Source organism: Tachypleus tridentatus, chromosome 2 (genome assembly GCF_004210375.1).
Source record: "Tachypleus tridentatus isolate NWPU-2018 chromosome 2, ASM421037v1, whole genome shotgun sequence".
Lineage (NCBI taxonomy): Eukaryota > Metazoa > Arthropoda > Merostomata > Xiphosura > Limulidae > Tachypleus > Tachypleus tridentatus.
The window spans coordinates 90,404,186-90,418,753 of NC_134826.1; positions in this window are offsets into that span (position 1 = coordinate 90,404,186).

The following is a 14,568-nucleotide window of genomic DNA, read 5'->3' on the forward strand; positions in this document are numbered from 1 at the left end:
CAGGGAGCAGTATATCCAAATACCATTGCTGGGATATAGAGATTTAATACCTAAGAATTTAGTCTGGGAGGAGGTAACGTAGTACCCCAAGAAAATCCACTTTTACAAAGATGTATACTTCACATAAAAATAATTACATATAATAAAATAATTTCCAATCTTTAACTAAGAACAAAGTTAAGGTAAAACAAAACTAACTACAAATACAAAATATTTCAAGTGTACATCTACCTCGAAACACACAGGTTTAAGTTTATTTTAATATTTGTTTTATAATATCAATATAATTAAAATACTTTTGGTAACCTCTTTTTTGAATTAAATTTCTGCCTTTCCACATTCAATGAAATGAACAAAAACAAATATTGTTGTAAAATATTTACACTTAAGTAATTTAAACTATTGTTTCACATTTGTTCAAGATATTTATTTGTTGATGACCACAAAATTACACAATATGCTATTTGTTTTCTATTCATCGTGGGTGTTGAAATCTGTTGGGTTTTTTTGTCATAAGTCTGCAGATGTACTACTAAGCCACGGGCTGACATTCTGATCAAAATCATTTATTTGCAACATCCAACTACATTGTTTATAATACTGCCTATTCCTTTACATAAATATACTTATATAATACTATAACACAGTATACAATATTTATATCATCACACGTTTCTTTAGAGAACAGTATTAATACTTTATAGTAAAATGGAACATCTTACTAAATGTTATTATTCATCAAACAAGGTTCAAAGAAAGAAACTAGAATATGGCACAAAATTTTGTAGTTATCTTTCTTGGTCACAGGTGATAGACGTTACCACCAGTATAATTCTTGGTGCAAATGAATGTGGAGAGTTTTATGTACGAGGTGGACAAATTATGAAGGGTTACCTGAAGAATCCAAAAATGATATCAGAAATAATCAGTGCTGACAGGTATATCTGTCTAGTTTTTGAAAAAAAATTATGCCAAAATTTCTGTCTCCCCAAATATTTTATTTCGATATGAAATTTGGTTTTTCAGTTTGTTCACCAGAAGGAATTGTAAGAATTATTATATATCAATAACCGTTCAATAATGTACCAAAAAAATGTCAGTTAAACGGTATAGTAACAGTTCAAAAGTGTTATTTCATAAAGTATTTAAAATGTATAGTAAATACGTTTTAGGCTTTATTTTGAATGAAAAGTGAAAGGAAAAGGGCAATGCACTCTTTGACAAAAAACTAAAGTAAAACAAAATAAAATATGCAACAAATACTCTATATAAATGTGAGTTGTTCTTTTGGTAAAATTAAACTAGTTATAAGGTAATCTTCTTCCATTTACAATAATTTTTGCAAATTCTAGTTGGTAATATTTTGGCGGCGTTATCCCAACCAATGCTACACATAAACATTCTCATGACCTTGTTTTAGCTTTAGGGCTTGTAATTCTAAAAATCCATGTTCTCTATCTTTATTTGTATTTATCTAAAACACTGCTATTATATACATCTCGGTTCCATATAGTAAGTAATGATAAATAAATAAAATTGTTAAACAGATATCGTTTTGACTGAAAGTTTTTAAAATAAAATGTTTCCCTATTTTTTCATTTCCTTCCTGACTACATGGAAACTAGGCGTATTTAAGAATGTATAAAAATTTTGTAAAACATTCAACAAATATACACAGTAATTATCTTAAATATTACTTTTGTTCTTATATCTTAAAGTTCGTGATAAAATAAGATAATATAGTTAACATCTACGTATTATGGCTATCACAGATGTATCCGAACAAAAATTATTAATGATACCGTTTGTTCATAAGTTTGTTACAAGGTGATTTAATGGAAAAACGCCTTTACTAGTTATGCCTGTTGAGGTAGATCAAATATCAAAATAATTACTATATATAAATATTAAATAAGGTTTTTAAAATTGAAAATATTGTTAAAGGGATTTAAATCAATTATATTATGTAGGAAATAAGTATCTTCCTAAATCATAATACCCCCAGTTGTATGTCACATGATGATTTAAACTATAATCACCTATAATTATTGACGTCATTTTTTGTAATTGCGAACAATCCAAAATAACATAACATCTAATAACTGATTTATTAATTAAAGGTTATTTAATTAACTGGATGTTAAATATATCAGTGATATGAAAGTTGAACTAATTAAGATGTATATCTAATTAGTTAGGTTAATGAACTCTTTTACCCCTTATGCCCAAGAGAGCTTCCAAATGCAATGACCCTTATAACCCCAAACAGTGCATGTTTACTTCCGCCAAAATGATGTCATTCCAGGAAGGTTTTTTTTTACAAGTGTATTTTACCTTTTAATGTTTTGTATACATAAGTATAATTACGGGTTTGCTACGTTAAATAAAGACAAATGCAAACTAAAATTTTTACACTGTTCTAATTCACACTATTATCTCATTTTTGTTCAACAGTAATTATTTTCTCCATTTTAGCCAACTCAAGATCGATGTTGTTTTTCTTAATCTGAGGTATTCTTTACATCAAAATATTACTACGATATGTATTGTTGAGTACTTATATCACTAAAAGATATTTTTGTAACCTAATATGAAATCTCCATAATTATATGGAAGTCCTAATCCAATGTTGTAATCTATTTAAATAGTATGAAACAAAAATGTATGTGAACATTGTTTTCAGTTACAGGTCATAGTCTTAACCTATGCATTTCTTTTGGCAAATTAATATGAAGACCTTTTCGAATAAGGAGGACAGGTTATGAAAGGTTACGTGATGAATTCGTGAGAAAAAATCACTCCTGACGGATCACAAAATGTTCCTTTCATCTAAAATATTTTGTTTCATGATGAAATGTTGTCAACAAACTGAAAGACCTATATTTTATAAGCAAAAACACTGCAAATTTTACAAGTTATTTTAAATGAATATTTGTGTATAAATGCATTCTATTGTTCATATAAATGGTATGGTAACAGTACAAAAATATATTTCGACAAATTTTTCGCAACCATCTATATATATGTTTTCAGTTTCTAGTGGCAGAACAATGATAGGGAAAGTACAATGTATTTCTTCATAATAAAACCATTAAAGGAAAAAAAAGAAAAACGTGCGTAAATGTAAATATTGACGTTCCCTTTCTATCCATAAAGTGAAATTTAAAATCACTATCATTTATTTTCAAAGGCTTTATCAAATTATAATTGACAATATTTGGAAGTACTTTTTTCACACACACACGCATCCTGATGTCTTTGCATTAAACATGGGTGTTTATAGCGTTGAAAATCGAAGTTCTAATCTCGTGGTGCTATAGCACAAATATACCACTGTGTTGCTTTTTTATATGAAAAAGAACACATAAAGACAAGACAGTTTGGTTTTGAAAGTTACTGTCCAGAACAAAATTTGCTTAGATAACATTTTTGTTATCCTGTTATACAGAAACAATGAATGTTTAAAAGTGTACAAGTTTGTAAAATATTCAACAAAAATAAAGAGTAATTATAATTACTTTTGTTTACACATCCAGAAATAATTGCAGAAATAAAAAGTAAACCTTCATTACCAAAGTACATTGTAGTAAATAATGTGTACATTTACCATAGGAGACTACGGCTATTATGACTCAGAAGAAAACCTGTATGTCACAGACAGAATTAAAGAAATGATCAAGACGGAGTTCCATCAAGTTTCTCCAACAGAGATTGAGTCATTGTTACGTAATCATTCTGCTGTTGATGATGCTGCTGTCATTGGAATAGTGGATGCTTCGTTAGAGGAAGTTCCACGTGGCTATGTAGTGTTGAAGCAAGGTTGTAAAGTGAAACCAGCAGAACTTCTTTTGTTTGTGTCAGGTAAAATCTAAACTATTAATTTTTATGATCTAAAGTTAATTATTTCCATAATTTTAATTACGTGATATGCAGTATCTTAGTGTATATTTTAGTAGTAAACTAAAACAGAAACTTATTTAATAACGTAAAACAGTACGTTCAACCAGTAAAGCAACTAAATTTTTGATTGTCATTACATTTGCTATAGCTCCTCGGTTCTTATAAATCATAGCATACTACTGGTCGATTTTCTCAAAGAATGAAACATAAAACAACATGTTTATTATATCTTACACCAAAGCATGTTAATATCATTTAGCAACAATTTAGTTTTCTGTTCTTATTTATAAAATGGCATATGTTTCAGTACGAAATCAAACTACATTTCAAATCCATAGTATACATCCATCAGAAAAAGAATGGATAGCATTAGGTTTTGTTATCTATAAAATTGCAAGACAATAACTAAAAACTTTTGTTACTTTAAAGACCAGACGTACTAAAGAGCATCTAGAAAACTTCATTTTAACTCTCTCAGTGTTATGGGTACTTATTCTATTCCCCATGGAAAATATGTAACAAGTATAAAGTCACGACTAAGGAGCGATAACAGCTTAATGCAGGTTTTTTATAAAGGACTATTTTCACAATTGTGAAAAACATAGTTCTTTTTCCAGAGTTTAATTGAAGACTATGTTTTCATTCATAATGAAAACGTCTGAGAAGAGCCTTGTTTCTCGCTTTCTTTATGTTCGGTACTTTTCTGAGCAGTAGTATATTTCGCACACACAAAGAAGCTATTGCTGTTTTGAATTGTCCGTCGGAAGAATTTCTTTGCCCACTTTATATAGCTAAACCCTCTGAAATATTAGCATAACATTTTAGAACAACATGGATTCTACTAATCCATCGCGACTGTTTTTTACTCTAGCCTAAACTAAAATTATCACTAAGTAATTTTTTTTATCTTAGAGCTGGCCTTTAACATTCATATACTTATCAAGAGTTCTCTTAAATTTAATGCCTCCACAACATCTGAAAGAGACCAATTTCACAGACAACCATCCTGACAGAAAAATGAAACTTTCTCAGCTGAAGATGATTCCCAACCTGCCAAAATTTAGACTTGTGTCCCCTGTTCCTACTATACTTACTGTTAAATATGAAAAATATTATACATCAACACAATCAATTCCCTTTACAATCTTAAACATTTCAGCCAGATCTCTCCTAAGTCTTCTTTTTCAAAAGAAATAATTTGACAGATTTTAATCTCTCCTCAAAAAACAACACCACCATTCCATAAACCATTCTAGTAACCTTTTCCAACAATTCAACGTCTTTCTTAAGATAAGAAGTTCAAGACTGAACCCAACATTCCAAATGTGGCCTAGCTATTGAACTATAGAATGAAATTATAACCTCTTTATACTTGTATTCAATATTTCTGTAGATAAAACGTAAAATCTTATTTCCTCCACTACCAGCACTTGGACGACTTTAGAGACTGATCGACTGTTACATTAAGATTTCTTTCTCTTTTAACACTGTGATTATTTCCATCCAAATTATACTTATAATTCAAATTGTGATAATTCTTATGCATTATCTTGCATTTATTATAATTAAAACCCATATGCAGTTTATTTATCCAACTCACTAAATGATGTAAATCTTCTTGTAAGTCATCAACATCCTCTTCACAGCTAGCAGCACACAAGACGTTAATATCATATATAAATTTAAGTAAATTATTCGCCATTTTTTCACCTATGTTGTTGATATAAATCAAAAATGACCAAATGTTTTAAATCTGAGACCTGAGGTATCCCACTTATGACATTTATCCAGGCTGACTGAACTCCATTTGCTCTCTTCCATCTGGCCACTCTTCTATTCTATTGGTTAACCATAGTGATAATTTTTAAAAGCCTTTTATGTAGCACCTTGTCAAATGCTTTCTAAGAGTCCAGATATTCCAAATCTACGCATTTACCATCATCAATATAAGAAGTAACATCTTTAAAGAATGTCAAAAGATTTGTAAAGCAAGATTTTGTCTTTATGAAACCATGTTAATTATCCAATAAAGTTCTAAATTTTGTTAAAAGGCTTTACAAAGTATCTTTGGTCAGACATTTCACACATTTTCTCACAACTAATTGGTCTATAAATATTGGGGCACTTTTTATTACCTCTCTTGAAAAGAGAAATTACATTAGCTAACTTCCAGTTTTTTGGTACCTGTCCACTGTTCAAGGACTGACAAAAAACAGAAGCAAGTGGCTCACATATCCAATCTTTAACATGCTTCAAAACCTTTTGGGAAACATTATATGGCCCAGAAACCTCATCCTTTTTTAAACTTTCCAATTACTTCTTAACCAGCTCAGAATTTATGTAGTCATCTTGTTTAATCTCTTTTCTTTCAACTGTACAATTAGAAACAGAAAATATCTAAAACGACTGTTCAGCTATTCAAGTAATGTTCTTTAAAACATTTCTAATTAAATGTTCATCTGTACCTACTAATGTTTTAAATCTGTGATGTACAGTGTTATTTTGATGGCAGAGTTTTTTCAATTCAGTAATAAGTTTTCCGCACCCTTTATAGCATTAACTACTATCGATGTGAGAATTCTCTTCTGTTACACAATTTCATATATCCGTTGTATTCGATAATAAATAGTCCCCTATTCTGTAACTTGACTTCTTCACTCTTTGTTTATATATTCGATGAAAAATTAATCCTCTATTCTATACATTCACTACTACACTCTTTCGATTTTCATGCGATTGTACCATTCCTGTAATTTTAATCACGCACTCTTCTGTTGCTGTACATTTGATGACAGTTTAATCTATTATTCTGTCATTTGATTACTAGATTTTTCAGTTTTTCGTTCGATGGCATATTTAGCCCCTATTACTTTACTTGGCTGCGACAACATTCTGTTGTTTTGTTAATCTATGAAAAAAAGCGTTTTCTGTTGCATAAACTGGTTTCTCTTTTCCATACTCCATAGCTATTTTCTCTTCATTGAAAATAGCAAACATACGAAAACTTTCACTTCTTAAATCTCACCGTATTTATTATAGTTTCATTGATTTAAAATTAATTAACTCTGTTTTATTCATGACCTGGATTTAAGGCACTTGACACGCAATCTGCGTGATACAGATTTTAATCCTATCACTGAACATGTTTTCCCTTTCACCCATGAAGATATTGTGTAGCAATGAATATCGCTATTTACTGGTAATGAATAGCTCAATAATCAGCTCAAGATTAGGAATGGCCAGCATAGATATTTCGCGATAGCTTTGTGCAAAATTAAACAAACAAGATCTTTTTCTTTTAAACTGAGAAGGCTATGTTCATTAAGACTTTTAATTAATTATTGTAACAGATTACTTCATACGGTATATTTTATTTTAGTTATTGTATTGAGTGATAACGTCCTCCGAATCTTTAAATTATAGAATCTATATAGTTTTAAATATTGTATAATTTATTGTAATGTATAACGTGTAAGTTTACATGATGCAAGGAAACTCAAACCCTGACTGCTTATAAAGTGTATCAATGGGTTGGGGTCTTGGATATATAAAGTTCTAAAGCTATCATGCAGGTTTCAGTCGTTGGGACTTCTGTGAAGAGATATATTACATCAAAACTGGCCATTAAGGCTTTATGATTTAGTTGATTAAGAATATATTTAAAGTTAAAAGAATTTTTGAAAAAGGAGCCGGCTGATGTTACATATTTAGAAAATGCCCACGTTATGTATTTACCGAGGTTGTAGTTAAATAATTCGTAAGTCGATATTATGAGTCTTAGCGAACAATCAGGTTTGTGAGGCTTGAGGGTGCCGTATAGTTGTGGTGTGCGTGAGTCGGTCTTTTGTAGGTAAAAATAATTTTTTTTCTGAGAACTGAAACCTGGAAGATAGCTTTAGAACTTTATATCCAAGACCTCAACCCATTTATACTAATCCCCAGCAACCAATTAGAAACTCTTATAGAATTCACTACCACCAAAATCAACTTTATGTTCAATAACCAAAACTACCTACAAATAAATACCCTAAGTATGAGAAATTCCATGTCACCAGTTCTAGCCAACATTTTTATTACACAGATTGAATCACAAACGATCAGTTCAGCCTTACACGCACCATTATACTGGTACACGTTCGTTGATGATACAATTGCTGGATTCACATCTACAGAACACATACTTAGTTTTTGCAACCACGTTAACTCGATACACCCAAAATTTAAGTTCACCCGAGAACAGGAAAAAACTAACCAAATAGCATTTCTTAACCTTAAAATCACTAGAACTGATACACAATTTCAAACAGAAATTCACAGAACAATTACCCATACTGGATTATACATTCCCTGGGACTTAACACACACAAAAAACAAAAAACTCAACATATTAAGAAACCAAATAAACACAGACACAAAACTATGTTCACCAGATAAAACTAACGATGAAATCAACAAAATAAAACAACACTTCATCAACATCAACAAATTTCCTCAAAAACCGTGGAAAAAATTATTCGCACACGCCTAGACCAACATCAAACAAACAACAATAAATCCCAAGATATAACAAACTACAAAACATTATACTGCTGCATACCATATGTTCCCGACGCCAGCGAAAAAATAACCAACATTTGAAAAAAAAAACTTAAAACAAAACACAACATTCCAGTAAACACCAAATTTATTGAAAAACCATGTACAAAACTAAAGTCCATACTATGTGAAAACTATACTGACAAACACAACACCAACATAATTTATAAAATACAATGCAACAACTGTCAAGACTTCTATATTGAAGAAACAAACAGAAAAATGGAAACTAGATTCAAAGTACAAAAAAAACACGTTCACACGTTTTTGAACACTGCAAATCAAATAAGCACAAGGGAAACAAATACAAACAAACGCAAAATGAAAGAAGTCCTATTTATACGGCTGATAATCGCAATCAAACCTATCTTCAACATATTTTCAAGCAGCTGTTAACTGCAGTAAGACTCATTCGTTAACCAGTTATAATTGCTATAACACCCACTTTCCTTTAGCTTTTGTTGAAGACACTGGATTTTTACATCTGATAAGATTTTAATATCCTTAAAAATTTAAAATTAGCATCCTTACAAAACGTATGAGCAAGTAACTATTTTATTAGGCGAATAAAGTATAAAATGTTATGTTTTTGTTGTTTTTGTTTAGATCGTGTATCGCATTACAAACACCTCAGAGGAAGACTTGAAATCTTGGACAAAATTCCTCGATCTTATATCGGAAAAATCCAACGTAAAAAGCTAAAGGAACATTACTACCAAACCCATAAGTAAACAACTACTTGGATAGTAATGCTCAAACCTCTTGACATCGATCCTATGTATAACAATATTGAAAACTATGGCGTTTAATATTTTAATTGTCCGATTGAGCTGCAATATTCACAAAACATATATATATTTTAGAGAAAACATATATTGATAAAGTTTTATATATATATACAGAGAGAGAGAGAGAAAGATATAATTTTACGTAGAAAACAAAACAACAACGAATATGATAACTTACCTTCTAAAAAATCAATATAAACACTGTTTCTGCTCGAAGTAATGTTAATGCTACAATAACGTTAAACCATAATTATCCTAAAGATATAAAATAAAGTTATACGTAATGTTCTCTCGAATGTTTCATAATCACAATAACGTAAAATCATTTTCTATGTCACAGATATTTAATGATCATATCGTTATATATTACCTACACTTTGTTTCAACTATTGCTTAATCAGATCAACTGTCATTTTGATTCAGATAAACGACGATCAAATCAATGTATTCCACCTGTAGTTTTTTGGGGTTTTTTTAGGTACTTGATAATCAGGTCAACATGTAATAATTGTACTTTTCTTGTGATATTTTCTGAATCAGGACATCATATATTATCTGCAATTTGCTTCAAATGTGTAGTAACTAGATCTACATAATAAAAACTTTAGTTCAGGTATATCTCAATAAGATCAACATATAGTGGTATAGCGATATATCTGTGGGCTTAACTTGCTAAAAACCGAGTTTTGATAGCCATGGCAGGGAAAAACAACCCTTTGTACAGCTAATGAGCATAATAACAAAAACAAAACACATAATATTAGCATTTTGATTCAGGTATTACGTCATCAGGTCAACACATAATACATGTTTACCTAAATGCATTTTCTTTCAATTAACGTATTAAATGAGTTGATATATCATGTAGACTTATTACCAAGTAATATATTTACTTGTGAAACTTTTCGGTTACTACAATTTATTAAATTAAAAGGTTTTTAAGGACTACTGAAGATGTTTCATCTTCAATTCCAATAAGAACGATGTGTCAATATATTTTGAAAGACTGATTTAACCATAATTTTTACATAACTTGTAGATCATTCAAAGTAATATATCTAAATATTTAAGTAGAAAACAAAAGAACAACAACGTAAAAGAATGAGTAATACCGTCATCGTAACTACTAAACATCATTTTATTTCTACAAAATCTAGAAAATTAAATAAAAGTCGAAGAAACTGCAGTGTTACTGACATGTTTGTTAAACATAGAATTGGATATATGTCGGTCCATTTTCATTCTACGTGTGATGTGTTCGAGTTTCCTTTTCTTGTAAGAGCAAACTCTTATTTTGTGATCACAATATCTGTGGAAATATAAAATTATTTAATGAATAATATTGTTTCCTATATTTTATATTTAGTTTAATTTAAAAACGTATCCATTGGTTCACCAATTTCATAATCAAAGTAACATATAATACATGCATTTTGATTTAAATCTATGGTAATCAGATCACCGTATAATACCTTTGCTTTGATTCGGATATTTACTAATGAAATAAACACAAAATACATATATTCTAGCTGATATATTCAGCAATTGGATCTGTATATAATACCTCCAGGCTGGTAGAAATATTTGCTAATCAGGTGATTATATAATACAAACACTTTTTTACAGATATTTAGTAACCAGATCAATGAGTAGTAAGAAAACAATCGTTCAGATAATTAACAATTATATCAACAAATAATATTTGCTCTTTCGTTTAGAAATTTGATAATCAGACTGATGTCCAAAACCTGCATTTTGATTCAAATATCTGGTAATCAGGTGAACACGTAATGTTTTTTTTCTTTTCAAGCTAGAACTGTAACCGTAACGAGTATCTTTTTAAACAGATGCGGCATTTTGATCACTACTGACTGTTTAAAATTATTCTCCCTTAATATAGAAGAACTAGTCGTGATTCGGATACTTGATGATCTGATCAATATATGATACCAGCTCCTTGATTCAGTTTTTTTTCCTAATCAGATCAACATATAAAACCTGTATTTTGATTTACATATTTGATAACCAAATTAAGGTATAATTCGTACATTTTGACCTAGGTATTACATAACCGGGTCACTATATTATGCCTGGATACGTACCTATTTGAGTAGATACATAAGAAAGAAGTATGGACAATAAATGTTTTCATCAAAAATTCATATCTGTGACGGTGTTTATTTTAATTAACCTAACAGTTAGAAAAAAATATCTACTGGAACTGTTTCTCCTTAGAAAACCTATTCTATTGAATTTCGAATAAAGAGGTTATTAATACTTTGAATTTAACTCCAATTTTAACAAAAGTTTTAGTTCATTTCATGTAATATCTCCAAATATTAGAGAAAGAAACAATGTTTTTTTCGCACAGACACGGTGGTCGTAATAATAGTGTCTGCCATGGTAGAGGCATTCAGAGAATTAGGCGAAAATAATCGATTGCTCTGGTCATTGGTTGGAATTGGATTCCGAGTTTAAGTTGATTGGTGAACTGATGAGAGATGGTACGTGTGGATCTGCAAATGACTGTTTCGTGAAGCTGCTGCTGGACGATTGGTATGGTGACTAGCTGGATACGGGGAAGTTTTCTATGTAGTTTTTGAAACTTCCTGAGGCAGTGTTATTATTTTCAAGAAATTATATGTCTTCCCGTTAGTCCTTGAGTTTCATTCGATGGGCTGCATTAAGCTGTATATTTTAGTTTATGTTTGATGAATGTTCTAATGTCCTCCTCGTTTACAAAGGGGTCGACTTCTCTTATCAAAACAGTGAATACGTTACAATTTCTGTGGGGGTTTGTTGCACGAAACTGGTGAACTGGAATTCTATGGGTTGTAGAGGTATTTTAGGACTTTAAAAGAAAAGGGTTGGAGGAATATTTGCCCCGTCTTAGGATTGTAGTCTTGATGGGTCAATATCCGCCCCGGGTTTTAAAGCGGCGGATTAAGTAAATGGCTTTACGTGGCGAGAAGTCCATAGACTGCCCTTCTAAGATTACGGGGAAAATGGGAGTGGTTGTCATAGGCGTTCTAGCGGTCGTGAGAGAGAACACAATAAGGCATGTATGTTGGTTTAAAGTCTGAGCGTAGAATGAAATCTTAATACCAAAATACGATAATGAAAATCAAGTGAAACTATCCTATACATCTGGTTGCTAACTCTAGGTTTTAAAGAGTGTTAGATTCTTTTAGAAAATCAGACTTGGATATTAGAAAGTCACGTAACATCTTGACGATATTTTGGGGTCATATTAACCGTGAGAGCGTTATAATGTTACCGTCAATCCCACTATTCGTTGGTAAAAACGTAGCCCAAGTGTTGGCGGTGGGTGGTGATAACTAGCTGCCTTCCCTCTAGTCTTACACTGTTAAATTAAGGACGGCTAGCGCAGATAGCCCTAGTGTAGCTTTGTGCGAAATTCAAAACAAACCAAACAAAATATCGCCATTGTAATTGATTATAAGGTGAGCAATCTGAATATTAAAAATTTTGAGTTCCACTGAAAACACTGAAAAAAATATACCTATATTGACAGTCTTGTTCATTCGTTTAAAAGTGCATCGGGTCTATTGTTTTACACATTAACTTCAAAAAACCAAAAGGAATATGCATTCATATTGTTCAATTCTATTTAATAAAGTACAAAAACATTGAGGTAGGGCTTGGAACAAACTCTTTATTTAAAAAGCAATTAGCAACGAGGTTTAAGCAACGTTCCATAACATTAACATTTGAGTAAAGAAATTGTAAGTTTATGTTTTCTTTATAGCACAGAACTACCAGTAACGTTAAAAGTAAATGTTAATAGCCTAGATTTGATTTTTAATTTGAATATGAAAAAAAAGCAAATGATATTATACTTCTAAACTAACATTAAAGTTGATAATCGTTATCGTAATCGTTTATGCTCATTTGTAAAGTATTTCAATGGTATTTTGAATGTAATTCTCACCTGATGGTGAATTTATACTATGGGGTCAAACGTTTTAATTATGAAAATAAAACTTGCTTACTGTACAAGTTGCTACCGGTCCGGCATGGCCAAGTGGATAAGGCACTCACCTCGTAATTCGAGGGTCGCGGGTTCGAATTCCCTTCACACTAAACATACTCGCTGTTTCAACCGAGGGGGCGTTATAATGTAACTGTCTATCACTCTTTTCGTTGGTAAAAGAGTAGCCAAAGAGTAGAAGGTGGGTAGTGATGACTAGCTGTCCTCCTTCTAGTCTTACTCTGCTAAATTAAGAAAGGCTAGCGCAGATAGTCCTAGTGTAGCTGTGCGCGATATTCAAACCAAATAAGTTGGTGTTGTATTTTGAATTAGTTACGTAGTGAAGTGTGGTTTTAAATACTTCAATGATATTCATTAGTTTAAAAATCCCTGTGATAATAAATATATCTCTTTTATGTATGGATTGCGATTATGCTTCTGTTAGTGTTTTTATCGAACATATTCCATGTTATTTTTTATTTTAATGTTCTCTGAATTTATTTCATATCTAATTACATCTGAATCGTGTATATCTTCAAAACTTTTTAGAATGAATAAAACACACTTATGTGAGACTACACTTGAACAGTTGATTGTATTACTGTAAGACTAATTACAGTTGTTAATTAATCTTATTGTCAGTTTCACAACGCATAACGTTTTAAAATAAAACCATTCTTCTACATCTTAAGTAGCTTATTTATTTTATACACTCAATTGAGTTAGCATGTTAACTCAATGCGACAAAGAATTTAGTTTTATTAACAGTCACACACTTATTTAACCCGAATTAGTTCTCAACTTTTATTACAACACTGGATTCAAATGGTTCTCTTTTATATTCCAATAATTATAACACAAAAGGTGTAATTTTTAGTAATTACTAAAGGAAGCAACAAAAGACTTAAACACTAGACCTCTTGCACCACCCCTTTCTTGAATCATATTGTTTGCGTTTCACTGTATTTTATCAGTGATATGTGTAGTGGGATCAACATATATATGTAAAAACGGCTCGTTTGGGTTGAAAAAATGTTTTTACGTTGAGGAGCGAACAACGTTTCGACCTTCTTCGGTCATGGTCAGGTTCACAAAGAAAGAAAGAGGTAACCGACCATATGTTTGAAAGGGGTTGTGTAACTGAGTGTCAAAATGTAGAGGGCGTGCTTAGATCTTTGAATATATAATTTTATATTATTATTTTAATATAGGTATAAGGGTGTTCCTTTGTATTGGTTTATTTTGGGCTTGAGTGGGATCAACAGTTATTTGACTGTGTTGACTCTAATCAAG